Below are 23,761 nucleotides of genomic sequence, written 5' to 3' on the forward strand. Positions count from 1 at the left end.
CAACAACAGATTCTGGCCAGGATGTGGGGAAAAAGGGACACTAACCCACTGTTGGTGGGAATGCAAACTGGTCAAGCCACTATGGAAGTCAGTCTGGAGATTCCTCAGAAACCTGAATATAGCCCTACCTTTCGACCCAGCCATCCCACTCCTTGGAATTTACCCAAAGGAATTTAAATTGGCAAACAAAAAAGCGGTCTGCACCCTAATGTTTATTGCAGCACAATTCACAATAGCCAAGACCTGGAACCAACCTAAATGCCCATCAACGGTAGACTGGATAAAGAAATTATGGGATATGTACTCTTTAGAATACTAAACCGCAGTAAGAAACAATGAAATCCAGTCATTTGCAACAAAATGGAGGAATCTGGAACACATCATGCTGAGTGAAATACGCCAGTCCCAAAGGGACAAATACCATATGTTCTCCCTGATCGGTGACAACTGACTGAACACCAAAAAGGAAACCTGTTGAAGTGAAATGGACACTATGAGAAACGGTGACTTGATCAGCATAGCCCTGACTGTTAATGAACAACTTAATACATTATCCCTCTTAGTAGTTTTTTTTTTTGTCTGTTCTACTTAATATGACTGGTTTAATTCTGTAATTAATACACAGTTATTCTTAAGTGTTGAAATTTAACTGAAATGTGATCCCTGTTAAACATAAGAGTGGGAATAAGAGAGGGAAGAGATGTACAATTTGGGACATGCTCAAGCTGACTTGCCCCAAATGGTAGAGTTAGAAACATATCAGGGGACTCCAATTCAATCCCATCAAGGTGGCATGTACCAATGCCATGTCACTAGTCCAAGTGATCAATCTCAGTTCGCAATTGATCATAATGAAAGGACTAAGAGTCAAAGGGAGCACATAAACAAGTCTAGTACCTGCTAATACTAACCGAGAGAATAAATAAAGGGGAGAGTGATCCAACATGGGAAGTGAGATACTCAGCAGACTCATAGAATGCCAGATGTCCTAAACAGCACTCTGGCCTCAGAATCAGCCCTAAAGGCATTCGGATCTGGCTGAAAAGCCCATGAGAGTATTTCAGGCATGGAAAGCCAAGACACTCTGGCAAAAAAAAAAAAAAAAAACTTAAATGAAAGATCTCTGTGAGTGAGATCCCAGTGGAAAGAACAGGTCTTCAATGAAGGAGGTACCTTTCTCTGAAGGGAGGAGAGAACCTCCACTTTGACTATGACCTTGTCTAAACAAGATAAGAGTCGGAGAACTCAAAAGGCTTCCATAGCCTTGGAAACTCATGACTGGAGCATAGGGAGATTACTGATGCCATAAACAGGAGTGTCAATTTGTAAAGTCAACAACAGGAGTCACTGTGCACTTACTCCTCATGTAGGATCTCTGTCCTTAATGTGCTGTACATTGAGATTTAATGCTATAACGAGTACTCAAACAGTATATTTCACTTTGTGTTTCTATGGGGGTGCAAACTGTTGAAATCTTTACTTAATGTATACTAAACTGATCTTCTGTAAAAAAAAAAAAAAAGAAAAAAGAAATTATCAATTCCCAACTTGACTCTCACTGGGATTAAACATGACAATAGGTCTGATCTGATTTCATCATCATTTAAAAAATCATCTATTATTTTTCACTTTATGTTTCTGTGTGGGAGCAAACTGTTGAAATGTTTACTTAATGTATACTAAACTTATCTTCTGTATATCAAGAGAATCGAAAATGAATCTTGATGTGAATGGAAGGGGAGAGGGAGTGGGAAAGGGGAGGGTTGCGGGTGGGAGGGACGGTATAGGGGGGAAGCCATTGTAATCCATAAGCTGTACTTTGGAAATTTATATTCATTAAATAAAAGTTAAAAGAAAAAAAAAAGCGGGGCCTTTGGAAGATAATTAGGACTAGATGAGGTCATCAGGGTAGAACTCCCAGGACTGCATAGGTGGCTTTATGAGAAAAGGGAGGGCTATTTGAGTTAGCAGCCTTGCACTTTTTCACCATGCTGCCTTGGGACTCTGGAGAGTTCCCACTAGCAAAAAGGCCCTCACCAGGTATAGCCCTTGACCTTGGACCTCCAGAACCATGAATTAACCATTATTCTTTATAAATTACTAAGTCTATGTATTCAATTATAGCAACAGAAAACAAATAAAGGTTGACATTATCTTGTACCTGTTACAGAATCACTCAATACCTTCAAGTAAGGGAGTTACATGGTCTGAAGCAGGTTTTGGACAAAACATCCTGTCAGCAGTGTAGGGGACATAGTAAAAGGGGGCAGATTCACAGAATCCAGTGAGAATGTTGTTGCAATTTTTCAGATAATAGACATGAGGACCTGAATGTAGGCAGCTGCAATGGGTAGCCAGAAAAAATAAAAATGTAACAGCTAACTAGAAAGTAAAAAAAGAAGATTCCACATCCCTTGAACACCCCTCAATTTTTCTCTTGTCTTTCACAGTTAAGCTTCTCAACAGAGCTGTCTACAATGGCTGACAACACTTCACCACCTTTCATGTGGTTTTCAAGCTACTCTAATTTGGCTTCCACCTCCACAGAATTTTTTTTTAAAGATTTATTTATTTACTTGAAAGAGTTACACACAGAGAGAAGGAAAGGCACAGAGAGAGAGAGAGAGAGAGAGGTCCTCCATCCGATGGTTCACTCCCTAATAGACTGCAACAGCCAGAGCTATGCTGATTTGAAGCCAGGAGCTTCTTCCAGGTCTCCCACGTGGGTGCTGGGGCTCAAGGACTTGGGCCATCCTCTACTGTTTTCCCAGGCTATAGCAGAGAGCTGGATCGGAAATGGAGCAGCCGGGACTCGAACCGGCCCACATATGGGATGCTGGCATTGCTAGGTGGCATCTTTACCTGCTATGCCACAATGCCGGCCCCTCACCTCCACAGAATTACCCCAGTTCATTTTTGCAAGCCTTCCAACGATTTCCATGTCAATAAAGACAATGGACATGTTTTCTGTGTCCTGATCCTCTCCCCTTTCTTTTTTTTTTTTTTTAATCTTTTTCAGAGTACTCTCCTCTCTAGGCCTCTGGAATACTAGGTATTCTTAGATTTCCTCACATGTCTCTGCGTGCTTTTGCTCAGCCTCCCTTTCCAGTTCATATCCCCCTACTGGATGGAGGAAAACTAGAAAAGCTTTAAAGCCTCAAAGCCCAGCCATTGGTTTCCTTCTTTCCTGACTTTATATTCCCTCCCTTGGTAATCTCATCTGCGCGCCTGATTTCAACCTGCAAACCTAACTAAAAGTAATATATCATCCATCTCAAGGAGCATTATTATGTACTACTAAGAAAGCAAAAAAAAAAACCCTAAACTATTATATTCCAAATTATATTAATCATCTAACTGTATCCCAAACTTGCTCCTCCTTGTAGCATTCCCAAACATAGAAAATGGTACCACCATTCACCTAGTTACTCAGGCTAGAATCCAGAAAGCTGCAATGTCCTCCATGCTCTACTTCACCACTTCCTACTTTTTATATCGACTCAATCTCTAAATCCCATTGATTTTATTTCCAAAATAATCTCCAATTATACTCACCTCCAAACCTTACTGCCATGGACCTAATAAAAGCTACATACTCCCTTTCTTGGTTTATCTCAAATGCATCCTAACTGGTGTCTCCAATCTTCTGACTTACTGTTCAGCAGGTTGAGTGATCTTTTCCCAACCCAAATTAAACCATCACATCCCTGGTGGAAATTCTTTAGTAGCTCCTATTAGTCTTGGGGAAAAAGTCCAAATTATTCTTGTGGCCTACTAAGCCCCTGTCCATGTCTGCAGCCTTGTGTCATGCACCTTGTTTTGGGCTCTGTAAGTACAGAAAACTCATCTTTCATCTGATGCTCAAATGTGTTGTCCTGCTCCCTGCCTCAGGACCTTGTGTACATGCTCTCTTCTCTGCCAGGACTCTTTAACTTTTCACTATTTAATTCTTATTTACTCCTCATTCCTCAACTCAAACATCACTCTTCAGGGAAGTGTCCCATGATCTCAAACTAGGTCAGCATCTCTGCTATGGACTTTCATAGCACATTTGTCTTCACATTTTTAGATTTTAAACTTATAATTAGTTGGGTCAGGTGTTTGGCCTAGCTGTTAAGATACCAGCTGGGATGCCCACATCCCATATTGGAGTGCCTGGGTGCAAGTCCTAGTTCTACTCCCAATTTTACCTTCCTGGTAACACCCAACCTGTGCATGGGTGTGGTGGGTTGGGTGGAGGTGCACCAGGTGATGGCTAAAGTGGTTGCGTTCTTGCCACTCACATGACATACCTGGTGTAGTTCTCAACTCCCTGCTTCAGCTTGGCCCAGTCCTGCCTGTTGCAGCACTTGAGGAATAAACTAGAGGATGGAAGACGTCTCTGTCATACACACACCCTCTCTCATACACATGCACACACACTCTTTCTGCATATCTCTTCTTTTCAAATAATTTTTTAAAAACTTATAATTTGCATTAAAGAAATGCAAATGAACCATAATGAAATCCTACTACACAACTATTACAATGGCTAAAGTCCAATAAATTGACAAAATAAATGCTAATGAGGATGTGGAGCAACATGACCCTTAACTCATTCACAGAGAAAATGCAAAATGACATACCCGCTTCGGAAGACAGTTTGGCAGCTTCTTATAAAACTAAACAGTTTTACCACATGATCAGCAATCATATAACTAGATATTTACCTAAATTAATTGAAAAGTTATGCCCACCAAAACCTATGTAGGAATATTTACAGCAGCTTTATTTGTATTTGTTAGAAATTGGAAGCAACTGAGATATCTTTCAATAGGTGAATGGAGAAACAAACTGATAAATCCATAAATGGAAATACATATTATCCAGTATTAAAATAAATGAGGTATAAAAAGTCCAAGGAGAAATCTTAAATGCATATTGCTAAATGGAAGAACTCAGTCTAAGAAGATACACACTGTTTGATTCCAACAATGTGACATTCTGAGAAAGACAAAAAAAACTATATAGACTGTAAAAAGATCAGTGTCTTCCAAGTGTTGCGATAAGAGGGGTAAATAGGGAGAATATGGGATTTTTAGGGCAGTGAAACTCTTCTGTATTATATTTTAAAAGTATTATTCATTTTGAAAACCCCATATGAATGTAAAATCTAAAAGGTGAAATAATGTATCAATGCTGAGGCACCCATTGTAACAAATATACCTCAAAAATGCAAGATATTTTTTGTTTTGTTTTTAACTTGTATTTAATAAATATAAATTTCCAAAGTACAACTTTTGAATTATAGTGGCTCCCCCCGCCCATAACCTCCCTCCTACCTGCAACCATCTCATCTCCCACTCCCTCTCCCATTTCAAAAAATGCAAGATATTAACATCAAGGGAACGTCGGGATGTAAGTAGTAGTAGTATAGGGAAAATCTGAAATCTCTGCTCAACGTTTTTTTTTAACTTTTATTTAATAAATATAAATTTCCAAAGTATAACTTTTGGATTATAGTGGCTTTTTCCCCCCATAACCTCCCTCCCACCCGCAACCATCCCATCTCCCACTCCCTTTCCCATCCCATTCTTCATCAAGATTCATTTTCAATTATCTTTATATACAGAAGATCAATTTAGTATATACCAATTAAAGATTTCAACAGTTTGCACCCACACAGAAATGTAAAGTATAAAGTACTGTTTGAGTACTAGCTATACCATTAATTCACATAGTACAACACATTATGGACAGAGATCCTACATGGGGAGTAAGTGCACAGTGACTCTTGTTGTTGATTTAACAATTGACACTTTTATTTATGACATCAGTAATCACTCAAGGCTCTTGTCATGAGCTGCCAAGGCTATGGAAGCCTCTTGAGTTTGCCAACTCCAATCTTATTTAGACAAGGCCATAGTGAAAGTGGAAGTTTTCTCTTCCCTTCCGAGAAAGGTACCTCCTTCTTTGATGGCCTGTTCTTTCCAGTGGGATCTCACTCGCGGAGATCATTCATTTTTTTTTCCACAGTGTCTTGGCTTTCCATGCCTGAAATACTCTCATAGGCTTTTTAGCCAGATCTGAATGCCTTAAGGGCTGATTCTGAGGCCAGAGTGCTGTTTAGGACATCTGCCATTCTATGAGTCTGCTGTGTATCTCACTTCCCATGTTGGATTGTTCTCTCCTTTTTAATTCTATCAGGTAGTATTAGCAGACACTAGTCTTGTTTATGTGATGCCTTTGTCACTTAATCATATCATTATGATCAATTATGAACTGAAACTGATCACTTTGACTAGTGAATTGGCATTGGTACATACCATCTTTTTTTTTTTTTTTTGACAGGCAGAGTGGACAGTGAGAGAGAGAGAGACAGAGAGAAAGGTCTTCCTTTGCCGTTGGTTCACCCTCCAATGGCCGCTGCCGCCGGCGCGCTGCGGCCGGCGCACCGCGCTGATCCGATGGCAGGAGCCAGGAGCCAGGTGCTTTTCCTGGTCTCCCATGGGGTGCAGGGCCCAAGCACCTGGGCCATCCTCCACTGCACTCCCTGGCCACAGCAGAGAGCTGGCCTGGAAGAGGGGCAACCGGGACAGAATCCAGCGCCCCAACCGGGACTAGAACCCGGTGTGCCGGCGCCGCTAGGCGGAGGATTAGCCTAGTGAGCCGCAGCGCCGGCCGGTACATACCATGTTGATGGGATTGAATTGTAATCCCCTGGCAGGTTTCTAAGTCTACCATTAGGGGTAAGTCCAATTGAGCATGTGCTGAACTGTACATCTCCTCCCTCTCTTATTCCCACTCTTATATATAACAGGGATCACTTTTCAGTTAAATTTAAACACATAAGAATAATTGTGTGTTAATTAAAGAGTTTAACCAATGGTATTAAGTAGAACAAAAAAATACTAAAAAGAATAAAGTATTAAGTTGTTCCTCAACAGTCAGGACAAGGGCTGATCAAGTCATTGTTTCTCATAGTGTCCATTTCACTTCAACAGGTTTCCTTTTAGGTGCTCAGTTAGTTGTCACCGATCAGGGAGCACATATGATATTTGTCCCTTTGCGACTGGATTATTTCACTTAGCATGATGTTTTCCAGATTCCTCAATGTTGTTGAAAATGACCAGATTTCATTTTTTTTTACTGCTGTATAGTATTCTGTAGAGTATATATCCCATAATTTCTTTATCCATTCTTCTGAAAAACCCATGGCCAGCATCCTATTGAATGGGGAAAAGTTGGAAGTATTGCCACTGAAATCTGGTACCAGACAGGGATACCCACTCTCACCATTGCTATTCAATATAGTTCTTGAAGTTTTAGACAGGGCCATTAGGCAAGAAAAATAAATTAAAGAGATACAAATTGGGAAGAAAGAAGTCAAACTATCCCTCTTTGCAGAGGATATGATTCTTTATTTAGGGGATCCAAAGAACTCTACTAAGAGACTATTGGAGCTCATAGAAGAGTTTGGCAAAGTAGCAGGATATAAAATCAATGCACAAAAATCAACAGCCTTTGTATACACAGACAATGCCATGGCTGAGGAAGAACTTCTAAGATCAATCCCATTCACAATAGCTACAAAAACAATCAAATACCTTGGAATAAACTTAACCAAGGACGTTAAAGATCTCTACAATGAGAATTACAAAATCTTAAAGAAAGAAATAGCAGAGGGTACCAAGAAATGGAAAAATCTTCCATGCTCATGGATTGGAAGAATCAACATCATCAAAATGTCCATTCTCCCAAAAGCAATTTATACATTCAATGCAATACCACTCAAAATGCCAAAGGCATTCTTCTCAGATCTGGAAAAAATGGTGCTGAAGTTTATATGGAGGCACAGAAGACCTCGAATAGGTAAAGCAATCTTGTGCAACAAATACAAAGCTGGAGGCATCACAATACCAGATGTCAGGACATACTACAGGGTAGCTGTAATCAAAACAGCATGGTACTGGTACAGAAACAGATGGATAGACCAATGAAACAGAATAGAAACACCAGAAATCAACCCAAACATCTACAGCCAACTTATATTTGATCAAGGATCTAAAACCAATTCCTGGAGCAAGGACAGTCTATTCAACAAATGGTGCTGGAATAACTGGATTTCCACATGCAGAAGGATGAAGCAAGGCCCCTACCTTACACCTTACACAAAAATCCACTCAACATGGATTAAAGATCTAAATCTGCGACCTGACACCATCAAATTATTAGAGAACATTGGAGAAACCCTGCAATATATAGGCACAGGCAAAGACTTCTCAGAAAAGACCTGGGAGACACAGGTATTCAAAGCCAAAATTAACAATTAGGATTACATCAAACTGAGAAGTTTCTGTACTGCAAAAGAAACAGTCAGGAAAGTGAAGAGGCAACCAATAGAATGGGAAAAAATATTTGCAAACTATGCAACAGATAAAGGTTAATAACCAGAATCTACAAAGAGATCAAGAAACTCCACAACAAAATAAACAACCCACTTAAGAGATGGGCCAAGGACCTCAATAGACATTTTTCAAAAGAGGAAATCCAAATGGCCAACAGACACATGAAAAAATGTTCAAGATCACTAGCAATCAGGGAAATGCAAATCAAAACCACAATGAGGTTTCACCTCACCCTGGTTAGAATGGCTCACATACAGAAATCTACCAACAACTGATGCTGGTGAGGATGTCGGGAAAAAGGGATACTAACCCACTGTTGCTGGGAATGCAAACTAGTAAAGCCACTATGGAAGTCAGACTGGAGATTCCTCAGAAACCTGAATATAACCCTACCATACAACCCACCCATCCCACTCCTTGGAATTTACCCAAAGGAAATGAAATTGGCAAACACAAAAGCTGTCTGCACCTTAATGTTTATTGCAGCTCAATTCACAATAGCTAAGACATGGAATCAACGTAAATGCCCATCAATAGAAGACTGTTCAACGTTTTTGTAAACCTGAAGTTGCTTTAAAAATGAAGTACATTAGATCTGGCTGAAAAGCCCATGAGAGTATTTCAGGCATGGAAAGCCAAGACACTCTGGCAAAAAAACAAAAACAAAAACAGGGCCGGCGCTGTGGCTCAATAGGCTAATCCTCCACCTTGCGGCGCCGGCACACCGGGTTCTAGTCCCGGTTGGGACGCCGGATTCTGTCCCGGTTGCCCTTCTCCAGGCCAGCTCTCTGCTATGGCCAGGGAGTGCAGTGGAGGATGGCCCAGGTGCTTGGGCCCTGCACCCCATGGGAGACCAGGAAAAGCACCTGGCTCCTGGCTCCTGCCATCGGATCAGTGCGGTGCGCCGGCTGCAGCGGCGGCCATTGGAGGGTGAACCAACGGCAAAGGAAGACCTTTCTCTCTCTGTCTCTCTCTCTCACTGTCCACTCTGCCTGTCAAAAAAAAAAAAAAAAAAAAAAAAAAAAAAAAAAAAAAAAAAACCTAAATGAAAGATCTCTGTGAGTGAGATCCCAGTGGAAAGAACAGGTCTTCAATGAAGGAGGTACCTTTCTCTGAAGGGAGGAGAGAACCTCCACTTTGACTATGACCTTGTCTAAACAAGATAAGAGTCGGAGAACTCAAAAGGCTTCCATAGCCTTGGAAACTCATGACTGGAGCATAGGGAGATTACTGATGCCATAGACAGGAGTGTCAATTTGTAAAGTCAACAACAGGAGTCACCGTGCATTTACTCCTCATGTAGGATCTCTGTCCTTAATGTGCTGTACATTGAGATTTAATGCTATAACGAGTACTCAAACAGTATATTTCACTTTGTGTTTCTATGGGGGTGCAAACTGTTGAAATCTTTACTTAATGTATACTAAACTGATCTTCTGTAAAAAAAAAATTATCAATTCCCAACTTGACTCTCACTGGGATTAAACATAACAATAGGTCTGATCTGATTTCATCATCATTTAAAAAATCATCTATTATTTTTCACTTTATGTTTCTGTGTGGGAGCAAGCTGTTGAAATCTTTACTTAATGTATGCTAAACTGATCTTCTGTATATAAAGAGAACTGAAAATGAATCTTGATGTGAATGGAAGGGGAGAGGGAGTGGGAAAGGGGAGGGTTGTGGGTGGGAGGGACGGTATAGGGGGGAAGCCATTGTAATCCATAAGCCGTACTTCGGAAATTTATATTCATTAAATAAAAGGTAAAAAAATGAGGTACATTAATTTAAAAATATTTATCATTTTAAAATGTAATTAATTTGGTATATATGAATCACAAGTTAATATTGGGCTTGGCTCAGGGATAAATTTTCATGGAGGCAGGGCCTGTACTAACTGCTGTATCCTCAGTGCCTAGAATAATTCTGGAAATAAAACATTACTCAGTATTTGTTAAATAAAAGAAAAAACTGATGATTGACTCAATGTGGGACTTAAGGGATAAAGAGTAATGAACAATTACAGTTCAGTTTCTGGCTTTGGTGATTAAATTATGTTTTAGCACTTTAGATAAGAGGCAGAAGGGAAATTACAAACTCAGTTTTAGGAGGAGTTAGAGGTGCTTATGAGACATAGAGAACGTTGTTTGATATGCAGGTCTGGAATTGGGGAAAGAGGCCTGAGCTATGGACATAAATTTAATAGCCATTAGCTCCAGGTGTTGGTTGAAGCTAAGTGAGGGGATGAGATCATCCTGGGATTGAGTGTAACATAAGAAGGAGAGAGGGCCAAGGACATATCTTTGTAGAACATCACCACTTAAGGGATAGGAAGGGGAAAACAAACCACAACGGGAAACAGAGAAAGAGAGGGCAGAGAAGTTAGAGAAAAATAAAAACAGTAAGGTAGTTTAGAGGCCAGGAACCATCAGGATTAAAAGTAGCATCCGAGTCAGGTAAGACAAGAACTGAAGAGTGCTCACAGGTTTTGCCAACAAGCACAGGGATAAAATGCTTAAGGAAGGGAGTTGATGGGTGTAGTTGATGTAAAGAGTCTCAAATGCTGAATAAACAGCCCACTTCTTCAAAGCATGCTGAGAAGGGAAGGGAAGGGGAGGGGTGGTGTGTGTGTGTGTGTGTGTGTGTGTGTGTGAGAGAGAGAGAGAGAGAGAGAGAGAGAGAGAGAGACCAGTGTCAAGGAAAGCTTTTCTTTTAATATGCAAAAATGTAAGTCTGAATGTTAACAGGTCACAGCATAAGGAAGTTTCCCTTCTATGAGAATGAGTCGTCCCAGTATACAATTTGCTCCCTGCCACATGTGTTTAAGCCTGGGCTGGATACAAAAACCACCCTCAGGATGTCTTTTCTCAACTATAAAATGAGAGTCAGGTTTGGATGGTTTAGTTCAAGTTTCCACAAGGCCCTGTGCACCAATCTATCATAGCAAAAAAGAACACGAGGCCAAGAATCTGGCAGATCTGGTTCTAGAATCTCAACTTTGTCACTGACCAGCTAAACGTCTTCACCCATATTATTTAGCATGTCTCTGTCTGAACTTCCCTTTTGTGTAAAGCAACCTCACCAAATCATAAGTAAAATCAAAAGAAAGAATGGATGCTTACAGTGTTTGTAAATGCTATAAACTGTTACAAAGCTGCCAAGGGTTAGTAAACACTGTGGTACGTCATTAATTTTAGAAAATAAAAACAACAAAACTCATTTTATAACAACCCTGTGAGATAGGCACTGATATTATCTCCATTTTATAGATGAGAAAACCGAGTCACAGACAGGTTAAAATAAGGCTTGCCTAAAATCACCCACCAAGGGATTAGTGGAGTTAAGCTGTGAAACCAGATTGTCTGGTTCTGGAGTTCTGTATACTCATTATGCTATGTTATCCCTGGCCCAAAGCCCCATACCTTACTTTGAGGCCTCAACAATTTCTTTGGAAATCTCAGATGGACCTTCCTCCCTACCCTATGCCTAAAATAAAAAGAAATTTATACATATAGGTTTTATAGACTATCTCAAGGAATTCACTCCCTGATCTTCACTATTGCCAAAACCCTTTGTCATCTGGTTCGCCCAGAGTGCTCAGATGAAAGGTCCTAACTCTAAGGTTTAAATGTTACCATTCCTAAACTCCGACTCTGCTTCAACCTCTTGTCACAACAGCCCAGTTCTAGAAAAAACAGGGAGTGACTGTGGCTCTCATGCTGCCCTCTCCCGCCACCTGCTGGATGGCACGCAGTAATGACATGACCATACTTAAAGTTTAGAGATTTCTTCATGTATTCTGAAGCACTTTCACAAGCAGCTGTCAGAGCTTACCCCAGCGGCCAGGGCATGGGGTCCAACCTCCAGCCCGTGCCCCTGAGTCCTTCTCGTCATGCTCTGCCGTACAGCGTGCGGGGGCGTCGCCGCCGTTTTAGGTTTTTCTCAGATTTTCTGAGTCTAGGTAAACAGCCTTTGAGATTCAGCAGAGGGCGCTGGAGTACATCTTTCCTAGTTGGAGGCTGTGGTCCTAGCCAAAGATGCGGAAATCTCCATTTTCTGAGCGGCTCTTTGGGTTTGAAATTTCATGTTTCGTTTGCAGATTGCATACACTTTTTTAGCACACAGCCCCTCCAGACGTCTTACCATTCCTTGGCTTTCTGACGTTCTTTTGGTTGCTTGTTTTTAGCTGTAAAAAAAAAAAAAAAAAAAAAAAAAAAAAAAAAAAACAAAGCAAAACAAAACAAAACGAACCTTGCACCCGACCCCAGTATAAGAACTCCTCTTCTAATTTCTCAGAATCTTCTCGTTCATACGTATAATGTCTCCATACCTGTAGTCTTTCTTACTGATTGCCCCCTGGCTTCAAACCTGGAAGTAGTAATGACAGGCCTCCGGAATCAGGTGAGATTGTTTCAAATTGAAACTCTGCCGATTCATTAGTTATTTGACTCCTCAGGTGACCTCTCCAGGTTTCATTCTACAAAATTGGAAGGTTGTTATGGAAGGATCTGTATGAACAGGTTTCGTTTTGATCTATGGGAATATGGAAGTACTCTGTTCTTTACATCCCATTTAACAATGTAGGCCATTCACACCTTTGCTCCCAGAGTGAACTAAACTAGGATTTAACAACCTTGTTTCAATCTTGTAAAGGCCCTCTTATGCCAACAGTAAAAGGAGTTGAAACTCCCTATTGTGACACCATGGCCTTTCATAATTGAGTTCTTATTCCCCTTGGCCCTGCACCCTTTCCTTTTACTCCCAAACACCACGAACTTAGTCAATATTGCTCTGAACACAAATGCAAATGGTTAGATGCTGATACTACAGGAGGGCAAAAATGAACATCTGGTTTTCAACAGTCCATCATGGCTGCCTTCTGAAGCTCCTTGGTCTTGTCCCAAGCAGTCCATTCCAAGTTTTTTTTTTTTTTTCAAGGTTTATTTATTAATTCGAAAGGAGTTACAGAGAGAGTGAGAGAGACAGATCTTCCATCTACTGGTTCACTGCCCCAAATAGTTGCAATGGCTGGGACTAGGCTGGGCTGAAGCCAGGAGTCTGGAACTCCACCCAGGTCTCCCATGTGGGTGGCAGGGTCCCAAGACTTGGACCATCTTTCCACTGTCGTCCCAGGGACATTAGCATGCAGCTGGATCGGGAGTGGAGTAGCTGGAACTCAAATGGGATGCTGCTTAACCTGCTGACCCCTTCCAAGGTTCTTGATTTAAGAACCTTCAGCACAAGCCCCAAATAGGAGATAATACTCTGATTTATAATACTATACTGCCCCCTTCTGTGTATTTTAGGTAATGAGTTAACCATGGAGTTTACAGGCTGAATTTCACACAACCTTAATGAATGGTAGTGATTTTGTTTTATCAGTTTTAACTCTTATCCCTGAAAGTGACTCCTAGAACTTACTGTTACATAAGGACACCAGGACAGAGGGGACAAGTGTCTTAACCACACATAGATAGTAAATGATGGAAGTCTGGATTTGAATCTTAGCCTTGATATGTTTCACATTCTCAAATTTTCCTTTTTATTTTGTTTCTTTTTTATGCTTGCTGAATATATTCAGTGATCATAACTGCCTACTGCTTACTCAAAATCTGTTTCTTGGTGGTCTACAGCTGTGGCGCAGCTGACTGAGCTGCCGCCTGCAATGCTGGCATCTCATATGTGTGCTGGAAGTCCAGGCTGCTCTGCTTCTGCCTGCTAATGCACATGAAACAGCAGTGGAAGATGGCTCAAGTCCTTGGGCCACTGTAACCACTTAGGAGACCAGGAAGAGTTTCAGGCTCCTGGCTTCAATCTGGCCTAGACCCAGCAGTTGCAGGCAATTCGGAGTGTTAACCAGTAGATGGAAGATGTCTTTTTTCTCCCCCTCCCCCACCCATGTGACTCTGCCTTTCAAATAAATAAAATAAATCTTAAAAAAAAATTTGTTTTGTGGCTGGCACTGTGGGGCAGTAGGCTAAGACTCTGCCTATGGTGCCAGCATCCCAGCCAGCACTGGTCCATGTCCTGGCTGCTTCTCTTCCTATCCAGCTCCTTGCTAATGCTCCTGGGAAAGCAGTGGAAGGTGGCCCAAGTCCTTGGGCCCCTGCACCTGTGTGGTAAGAAGCAGACCTGGAAGGAGCCTGGCTCCTGGCTTCGGATTGGCATAGCTCCGGCCGTTGCAGCTACTGGGGTGTGAACCAGCGGATGGAAGACCGACCTCTCTGTCTCTCCCTCTCACTGTTTGTAACTCTACCTCTCAAATAAATAAAATATTCAAAAGAATCTGTTTCTCCTCCCATAAAATCCTCTTTCATTCTAGCAATATTGTGTTGTATTTCTTTGTTGACTATTTTCAAGCTGTTCATGAGATTTTTGAGGTAGCTCAATAAAAGGAATGGGTTTGCCAATTCTGGGATAGACTGACTGTTAGGAAACTTACTGTTTAGTCAAAATCTACTAAGTTTCAAGAAAGTAAAAAAGAGAGTGGAGAAGAGCACAAAGTTCAATAACTCATAGCCCCTTGACAAAATTACTTCATAGTAATGGATGTTTAAGAAAATCAACATTTCAAGAACAGGATATGTTTCTTATAAAACATGACATCCTTCCCAACCTAGTTCAGTGCCTAAATTATGGACCCAGTAAGTATTTGGTGAATTACTATTTAGAGTTTGATGATTGACCTCTGTCTTAATTAAGCAATAATATACTTCCCTTGGATATCAAGGAGCGACATTTTTCACTCAGCATAATTCCCTGGAAAATTCCCTGTATTGTGATTGAATGTTCAGTCCTTTTTTTTTTTTTTCTGAGTAGCATTCCATGTAATGCATGCATCACAGTTTGCTTAACCATTCCTCCCTCAAAGGATATCTAGGATGGTAAGTTTTTCCCAGTTTGGAGTTGTTGTACATGAAATTGATATTAATATTTATATTTCTATGTGGACGTGATTTTTATTTCTGTAGGATAAATGCTCAGGAATATGATTGTTGTCCCATATGGTTAAGTGTTTAATTTTTTTAGCTATTTTCTACAGTGGGTTTATCATTTCCCTTTCTTACAAATAATGTCTAAGTAATGGAATTTGTATCCTTATCTTCATCTGTTTTTGTCACCATTTTAGATTTTAGCTTTTCTTTTAGGTATAATGATACTGCATAATGGTTTTCATTTGAATTTTCCAGTTAGCCAATTATGCTAAATATCCTTTCATCTGTTTATTTTTCATCTGTATATCCTCTTCAATGAAACATCTTTTCAGAACTTTTGCTCATTTTCTAATTAGATTGATTACTGTCCAGTTTGAGAATTCTTCATAGATGCTAGTCCTTTGATGTATATGTGGTTTGTAAATATTGTCTCCCTGCTTTTCTCTGTATTCTCTTTGCATGGTCTTTCACCAAGCCAAAGATTTTAATTTTAGTGAGGTCCAAATAATTAATTTTTCCTTTCATGAATTGTGCTTTGGTGTCAAGATTTTTTTCCATGTTAAGATTTTTTTTTAAATTTTTCTAAGTTGAAAAGGCAAAATGTTAGACACAATAAGAATTAACATTTGTACAGTGATCTCACATCTTAAAAGCCTCTCTCCTGTGACCACAATGAATCCACAGTATAGAGGAAGGAAGCCCTGGGCAGAGGGGCTTGCCCAAGATTATTGTTGGTAACTGGCTACAGAACCAGGACTGAGAGTTGAGTTTGATGGATTCTGAATCCATATTTTCCTCTCATTCAGCAGCCTGCTGCTGCCGCACAGGAAGACAGGGCTGACCAACATGCTCGGGGGCAGGGAATCCATACCCTGCCCTGGCTTGATTAATTCCTTTTGACTAGGAGATGTTCTCATAGGATAACTCTGTTGTAACTCTAATGAATAAATATTTCACTTTCAAAATCTGGCTTTACAGCCTTGGAAGAGGGGACCCCTCCATTCATGTTCATTTTTTTTCTTCATACACAAAAGGCAACATCCATTCTAGAATTCAACTAGACTTTGACACAGAATACACTATGTCCACAGGAACAAAAACTGAAAAGACAAAGCAGAAAAGACAGACTTCTACTTAATTTATAATTTAGTAACTGGAGGGCAAGTCGTTAAATGAATAATGAAACAAGCTTGATGAAAGAATTCTATTTTGGAATTCCCAAAACTTTTGAAATTCCCATTCTCTTTTCCAAGGGACACATCTGCCATGTTTTGAGACAGGGAGAGATGCAATGGTGAAACTCCAGGGCAAGGAAGTAAATATACAGCAGATTGTAACCCTTATAGACACTATCCACGTGGTAGGGGTCCTCCATGCAATTATCAGCGGAATTACTGGAACAGTGACAAGTGGGGAAAAGAATGAGGGCTGACAATGCTGGCCCTACCACAGGTGAAGGCTCTCACCTTACTACATGTGGACACCATGGGCATGATCCACAGCATCCTCAACCCCTTATGCAGGGAGAAGTGATGGAAGGTGCTGCCAACCAGGGTGCAGAACAAGGTAGACCAGTGAGCCAGAATATGTATTGGGGATTTATAGGCCAGGATTCTGCAGAGGTACTCGCCAAAGACAGCCTAGAGAGAGAGCAATGAAGAGGATAAGGAAAATCAAGGAGATGAGACCCACGGTCAGCAGCCACCTCAATGTTGGTACCACCGCAACTTCAATTACCAATGCAGACACCCAGATAACCCTAACCCAGAAGATGGCAAAGAGACAGAGACAAAAGCAGCCGATCCACCGGAGCAGGGCTGAGCAAATGCCAGTTCAGCATCTCAAACATCATCTGATTTGGTCGTCCAACAAGAAGAAATGAATATGAAATTGCAGCAACAAATGATTGAGACTTTAAGTGCTTGCTTTTTGCCAGTTGACCAGATTATTGGAACTATCTGAATTACCGATGCAGAATGGGATTTTTATTACTGTTACCTAAAGGTGTCTCTTTTTGGTAATGACAAACCAATACCAATGGTTTTTCTCAATACACTTTTAAAACTTTTTAAATTGTTTCATATCTGGTCAAGTTGAGAGTTTTTTTTTTTTTAAAGATTTATTTGTTTATTTGAAAGGCAGGGTTACAGAGAGAGAATCTTCCATCCGCTGGTTCACTCCTTAAATGGCGGCAATGGCTGGAGCTGAGCTGAACCAAAGCCAGGAGCCAGGAGCTTCTTCTGGGTCTCGCACATGGGTGCAGGGGCCCAAGGACTCAAGCCATCTTCTGCTTTCCCAGGCCATAACAGAGAACTAGATCAGAAGTGGAGCAGCCAGGACTTGAACCAGCACCCATATGGGATGCCAGCACTGCAGGCTGTGGCTTAACTCGCTGAGGCTACGGCACTGGCCCCCCATTGTGTGTTCTTCACACTCTTTTGGAAGGTCAGTTAACCTTACAGACTTTGGTTTGTTTCTGGGCTCTCAATTCTGTTCCATTGGTTTATGTTTCTGTCTTTGTGCAGTACCATACCATCTTAATCATTACAATTTTGTGACACATTTTGAAATCAGAAAGCGTGATGCCTCAAGCATTGCTCTTTCTTTCTTAAGATTATTTGCCTATTCAGATTTGCTTGTAACTCCACAGGAATTTTAGGATTTTTTCCCCCTATTTTTGTAAAAAAGAAAACAACAAAACCTTTGAATTTTGTTGTGGTTCACATTGAATCTCTCGATCATTTTAGGTAGCATGAGGATTATAACAAATCAACATGAAATTTAGTATAAGCTTGCCAACCTCCTCTCAGAAATTAGCTTGGGTTTATCTAAAAATTGTATTGAATCTGGAAATCATTTGGGGGAATATTATCACCTTGAATTTTTAAATCTTCAAATCTATGGACAAAGAATGATTTTTCATTAGTTTAGCACCTTAATTTCTTTCCAAAATGTTTTGTAGTTATTGGAATATAAGTTTTGCACTTCTTTTGTCAATTTTTGTTTTTCAATATTCTTTTAGATACTGTTGTTAATGAATATTTTTCATATTTTGGATGGTTCATTGGAAGTATAAAGAAACACAATTGATTTTTGGCATTGATGTTATATCCTGCAATGTTGCTGATGTATTTTCAGTGAATTCCTTTTTTTAAAGATTTACTTTTTTGGAAGTCATAGTTACACAGAGAGAGTAGGAGAGGCAGAGAGAGAGAGAGTCTTCCATCCACTGGTCCATATGGCCACAACGGCCAGAGCTGCGCTGATCTGAAGCCAGGAGCCAAGAGCTTCTTCCAGGTCTCCCATGTGGGTGCAGGGGCCCAAGGACTTGGGCCATCTTCTACTGCTTTCCCAGGCCATAGCAGAGAGCTGGATTGGAAGTGGAGCAGCCAAGACATGAACTGGCGCCCATGTGGGATGCCGGTGCTTCAGGTGGCGGCTTTACCTGATATGCCACAGCACTGTACCCCCTGTTTTTTTCCCTATATACAGAATCATGACTCTGGGAATAAAGATTATTTCATTTCATCCTTTCCAAGTTAAATGTTTTGTTCTTTCTTTTGCCTAACTGTCCTAGTTAGAAACTTCAGTACAGTGTAAAATAGAAGTATCAAAATAGAAATACTTTTGTCCCTCCTAAGCTTAGGGGAAAAGCATTCAGTTTTTCACTTTAAGTATGATAATTGTTGTGGGGTTTTGTAAATGCCTTTTATTGAGTTGAGGAAATTTCCTTCTGTCCTTAGTTTTGTGAGTTCTTTTATCAGGAAAGTGTATTGAATATTTTCTAATGCTTTTTCTGTGTGTATTGTGAAAATCATGTCATTTTAATCCTTAACTTTATTGTTGTAACATATTCCATTAATTGATTTTTGGATCAAACTTGCATTCCTAAAATAAATTGTACTTGGTCATGGTGTATAATCCTTTTTATATATTTCTAGATGTGACTTACTACTTTTTTGATGATTATTTTTAATATTTATGTGATATTAGTCTTTAATTTTCTTGTATCTTTGTTTTGGGAATATGATAATAGAATTAATTAAAATTGTTCTCAAGTTTGAGATTTGGCGTATTCTGGGTTATTATAAGTGATTTTTCATTGTATTTTGTACTTTTTCGCTGTTATGTGAAGCTCCTGATTGTATTTAATCATCCTTTTTAAAAATTTTGGCCATTCACTTTGTTTATGTATAGAACATGGGTTCAAGGGGAAGTGGATAGTAACCTTTCTGCTGGACCCAACCGCTAGCAAATGCAGAACTTGGACTCCCACTGGCTTGCCCTGCCTCATTGTCAGGGTATTGGAGTTAAAGTTCTGCTTCCTGTTTGGTCCTACTTAACATCTCTTACAGCATTAACAGATTATAGCATTGATTGACATTGCTCAATATTTTTGTTTGAGAGCTGGAAATTCAGCTCTCCAATGTGGCCTACTGATAGGGCAGAGGAAGGTAGGGAGGAAACAGAAGAGAAGTACCAACAACCACCACTTTGCTCTGCTTATTTCTGCTGTATTGCTACTGGGTTGGAGTGTAATACCACCTCCCTTCTGTGCCCCACTGACACTGGCAGGGATGAGCTGGAAGTACAGAGCTAACACTGCCTAGCACTGCCTTGCTCTGCTGTGTTGCCAGAGGGGAATGGCAATTCAGCTTCCTCCTGGGCCTTGCTGCCACAGAGTGTAGAGAAACAGAGTGTCAGAGTACCACGTCTCACCACCTTCCATCGCCTCATTCTTCCCTGCTGCTGCCTGGTGGAGAGAGAAAATCAACATTCCCTTGCGTCCTGCTGATCCTGGATGGAGAACAAGTGGCCAGTCCTGCCGCACATCACTATGTTGTTTCACTGCTGCTGAGTGAGATTGAAGTTCAGAATCACAGCTGCCTGAGCTCTGCTGGCACCGTTGTAGAAGAAGCAGAGTGCCAATTCACACTACTTTGCACAGGTTAGAAGTTTAGCTTGCTACCTAGTCCTGCTCATGCTCTGTTGGAGGGGAAATGGAGTACTGACTAGCACTGCCTTGTACCACCATGTTCTGCCCCATGGCCACTAAAAGGTTCCAAATGTTAACCTTCCTGCTCTAGGCCTGCTGATGATATTGGAGAGGTGAGTGTGTGAAAGCACTATTTCGTCTTCTGGTTTTTTTTTTTTTTTGGTTGGAGAGGATAGATATTGCCAAAAAAGTTTTCTGTTCATTTATATCATCCTTGTCAATACTTTGGCTATAGGTAGAGACATTTTCTTAAAGCTTTTTAAAATTGTTCTTATTGTACAATGTATTTTAAAAAGTTCATAGAGTTGTGGTGCTGTGGCGCGGCGCATTTGACTAATTTGCCACCTTGTAGTACCAGCATCTCATATTGGAGCACTTGTTTGAGTCCTTGCTGCTCTGCTTGCAACCCGCCTCCCTGCTAATGCGCATAGAAAGGCAGTGGAAGATGGCCCAAGTATTTAGGTTTCTGCCACTCATGTGGGAGACCTGGATGGAGTTCCTGGCTCCTGACTTCGGCCTGGCCCTAGCCCTAGCTGTTGCAGCCATCTGATGAGTGAACCAGTAGATGGAAGATTCTCTCTCTCTCTCTCTCTCTCTCTGCCTTTTAAATAAGCAAAATAAAACTTTTTAAAAAATGTCATGGAAAATGGAATTTTTAAAATATTTAATTTAGTACAAAGATCTTTGAAATCCATGCATATGAGAATTCTTCAAAAAGTTCATGAAAATATATATTATGGAGGCTGACATTGTGGTACAGTGGGTTAAGCCTTTGCCTGCAACACCCGCATCACTTCTGAGCATCAGTTCGAGTCCTGGCTGGTCCATTTCTGATCCAGCTCCTTATTAATATGACCGTTAAAACAGTGGAAAATGGCACAAGTCCCTGCTATTCGTGTGGGAGACCCAGATGGAATTCCAGTCTCCTGGCTTCGGTCTGGCTCAGCCCCAGCCATTTCAGCCATTTGGGAAGTGAGCGAACAGATGGAAGCGCATGCTCTCTCTCTCTCTTTCTCTCTCTCTCTCTCTCTCTCTCTCTCTCTCCTTCCTTCAAATAAACAAATATATTTCTAAAAATGTATATTATAAAAAACATGGATTGTAAAAATTTTTTGTACTAGTTTTTCCCAACTTTTTGAAATACAATTGCATGTTCCAGGTCTCAGGCTTAATCCAGTGCTTCATCAGGAACATATGAGAGCCTAGAAAGAAACCTAGAGAAGTCCCCATCATATTGTTCCTCAAGTCCTGAAGACCCTAGGTAGCTTGATGCCTTCTTTCCGCTTTTTAGAATATTTCTGTATTTGTTTCTGATATTATACCCAGGATTTTATTAGTTATTGAGGGAATGGGTAATGATTCCATCTTGATCTGAAATTGAAGTTAGAAATCTGTGTTTTAACAAGCCCTCTTGGTGATTCTAATGTATGCCTAAGTTTGCTAACCATGAGTTTTGCGTAGCCTCTCACGGCTGTCCCTCTCACATGATGCCAATTACAGTTTGATTTAGAACCATGGCATCTCAGTGTTAGGTGAAACTGTACATTTTCTCCCTATCCAAAACATCTGATCTTCGGAATCCTAACAAGTGATCCCAAGGCTTCAGCCTAGATATACCCAGCAATAGGAAATTCACAAGAGAATCAATTCTATCTTTGACCAACCAACTCTTAGAAAGTTCTGCTTTGTTATGTGAGCTAAAAACTTTGTCATTGCTTATATCTATGCATCCAAGTTCTGATCCTTTGTCAGGTGTCACAGAGCTTAGAAGATAGAGGCTGAGTGTTCCTGAGGATTCTCTAAGCCAAATAGCCCCAGTTCTAGCTCACAAAAATGAATTTATTTTTATGTATTCCTCAGCCCAGTGGTGTCCTTGTGCACAGATTTCCATTTCTATGGATCTCTTTTAAAGTATGAGACTTAAGTAGAATCTGAACCAATAGAGTATTACTTTTTGGTTCTGGCTGTACTTCGCTGAACATTGGTCACATAAGTATTCTGCAAAGGAAAAACATCTCATGTTTGAATAAGTTTGGGAAACACTGAATGCTGTAATTCACTTTTGTGGAATAATAGTATCTTAGAGAATTTAGAAATCCAATCTGTAAAGCATGTATTTTAATTTCCTTCCACTCATCATTTCCTAAATTTATTGACTCAGAGCTTTTTTTCTACACTGACTCATTAATTCAAGATAGGGATTTTTTGAAAAATTTCATATGTATATATATATATATATATATGAGGTATGATTTTAAAATGAATTACTTTCAAATAAATATATGAATTGCTTTATTTTATTTTTAGAATATTTTATTTATTTTACTTGAGAGGTAGATTTAAAGACAGAGAGAGGGAGAGACGGAGGGAAAGATCTTCCATCCACTGGCTCACTCCCCAAATGGCTGCAACAGCTGGAGCTGAGCCAATTTGAAGCCAGGAGCCAGGAGTCCCCTCAGGGTCTCTCAGGTGGGTGCAGGGGCCCAAGAACCTGGACCATCTTCCACTACTGCTTTCCCAGGCCACAGCAGAGAGCCGGATTGGAAGTGGAGCAGCTGGGTCTCAAACCAGCACCCATATAGGATGCAGGTGCCACAGGTAGAGGATTAACTTACTGTACAGAGCACTGGCCCTATGAATTGCTTTACTAGACTGAGTACTATAGATACTCAGATATTACATAATGTTTAATTTATATGGCTTAAAATATGTATTTTTGTTAACTACATCTTTCTATCAAATAATATTGAGTTTTTGGGTAATTAAGGCCCTCAGTTTTGTTTACAGATGCTAATACTAAGCTTCATTTCATTTCATTGGTGTCAATAGTGCTTTCTTATTGTTTTTGTTTTTGTTTTTGGAAACAAGTGCATATCATGACAAGAACCTCGGGTGATTACTGACGTCATAAATAAGAATGTCAATTGTTAAGTCAACAGCAGGAGTCACTGTGCACTTACTCCCCATGTAGGATCTCTGTCCATAATGTGTTGTACTATGAGAATTAACGGTATAACTAGTACTCAAACAGTACTTTACACTTTGTGTTTCTGTGCGGGTGCAAACTGTTGAAATCTTTACTTAATATATACTAAACTGATCTTCTGTATATAAAGATAATTGAAAATGAATCTTGATGAAGAATGGGATGGGAGAGGGAGTGGGAGATGGGAGGGTTGTGGTTGGGTGGGAGGTTATGGGGGGAAAAAGCCGCTATAATCCAAAAGTTGTACTTTGGAAATTTACATTTATTAAATAAAAGTTAAAGAAACGAGTGCATAGCATTACATGCATGTCCCAATTAAACAACTTCTTGGTTTGAGTGCATCATCCCAGCCTCTCCAGACATTTTTTGGCTGTTTTATCCTATGCAAAGCCCTTGTTCCATGATGAGCTCTGTGGAGTGGGTGTCTAATAAATGTGGTTTAATTGACTGAGCTCAG

At 40.3% G+C, this 23,761-nt stretch overlaps 1 long non-coding RNA gene across 3 annotated transcripts in view; it reads right to left on the reverse strand.

Moving 5' to 3' along the window:
* Positions 1-23,761, reverse strand: part of LOC149119627 (uncharacterized) — a 105,727-nt gene that overhangs the window by 2,584 nt on the left and 79,382 nt on the right. The window lies entirely within an intron of this gene.

This window comes from Oryctolagus cuniculus, chromosome X (assembly GCF_051225735.1).
Source record: "Oryctolagus cuniculus isolate XC-2025 breed Fujian yellow rabbit chromosome X, ASM5122573v1, whole genome shotgun sequence".
Classification (NCBI taxonomy): Eukaryota; Metazoa; Chordata; class Mammalia; order Lagomorpha; family Leporidae; genus Oryctolagus; species Oryctolagus cuniculus.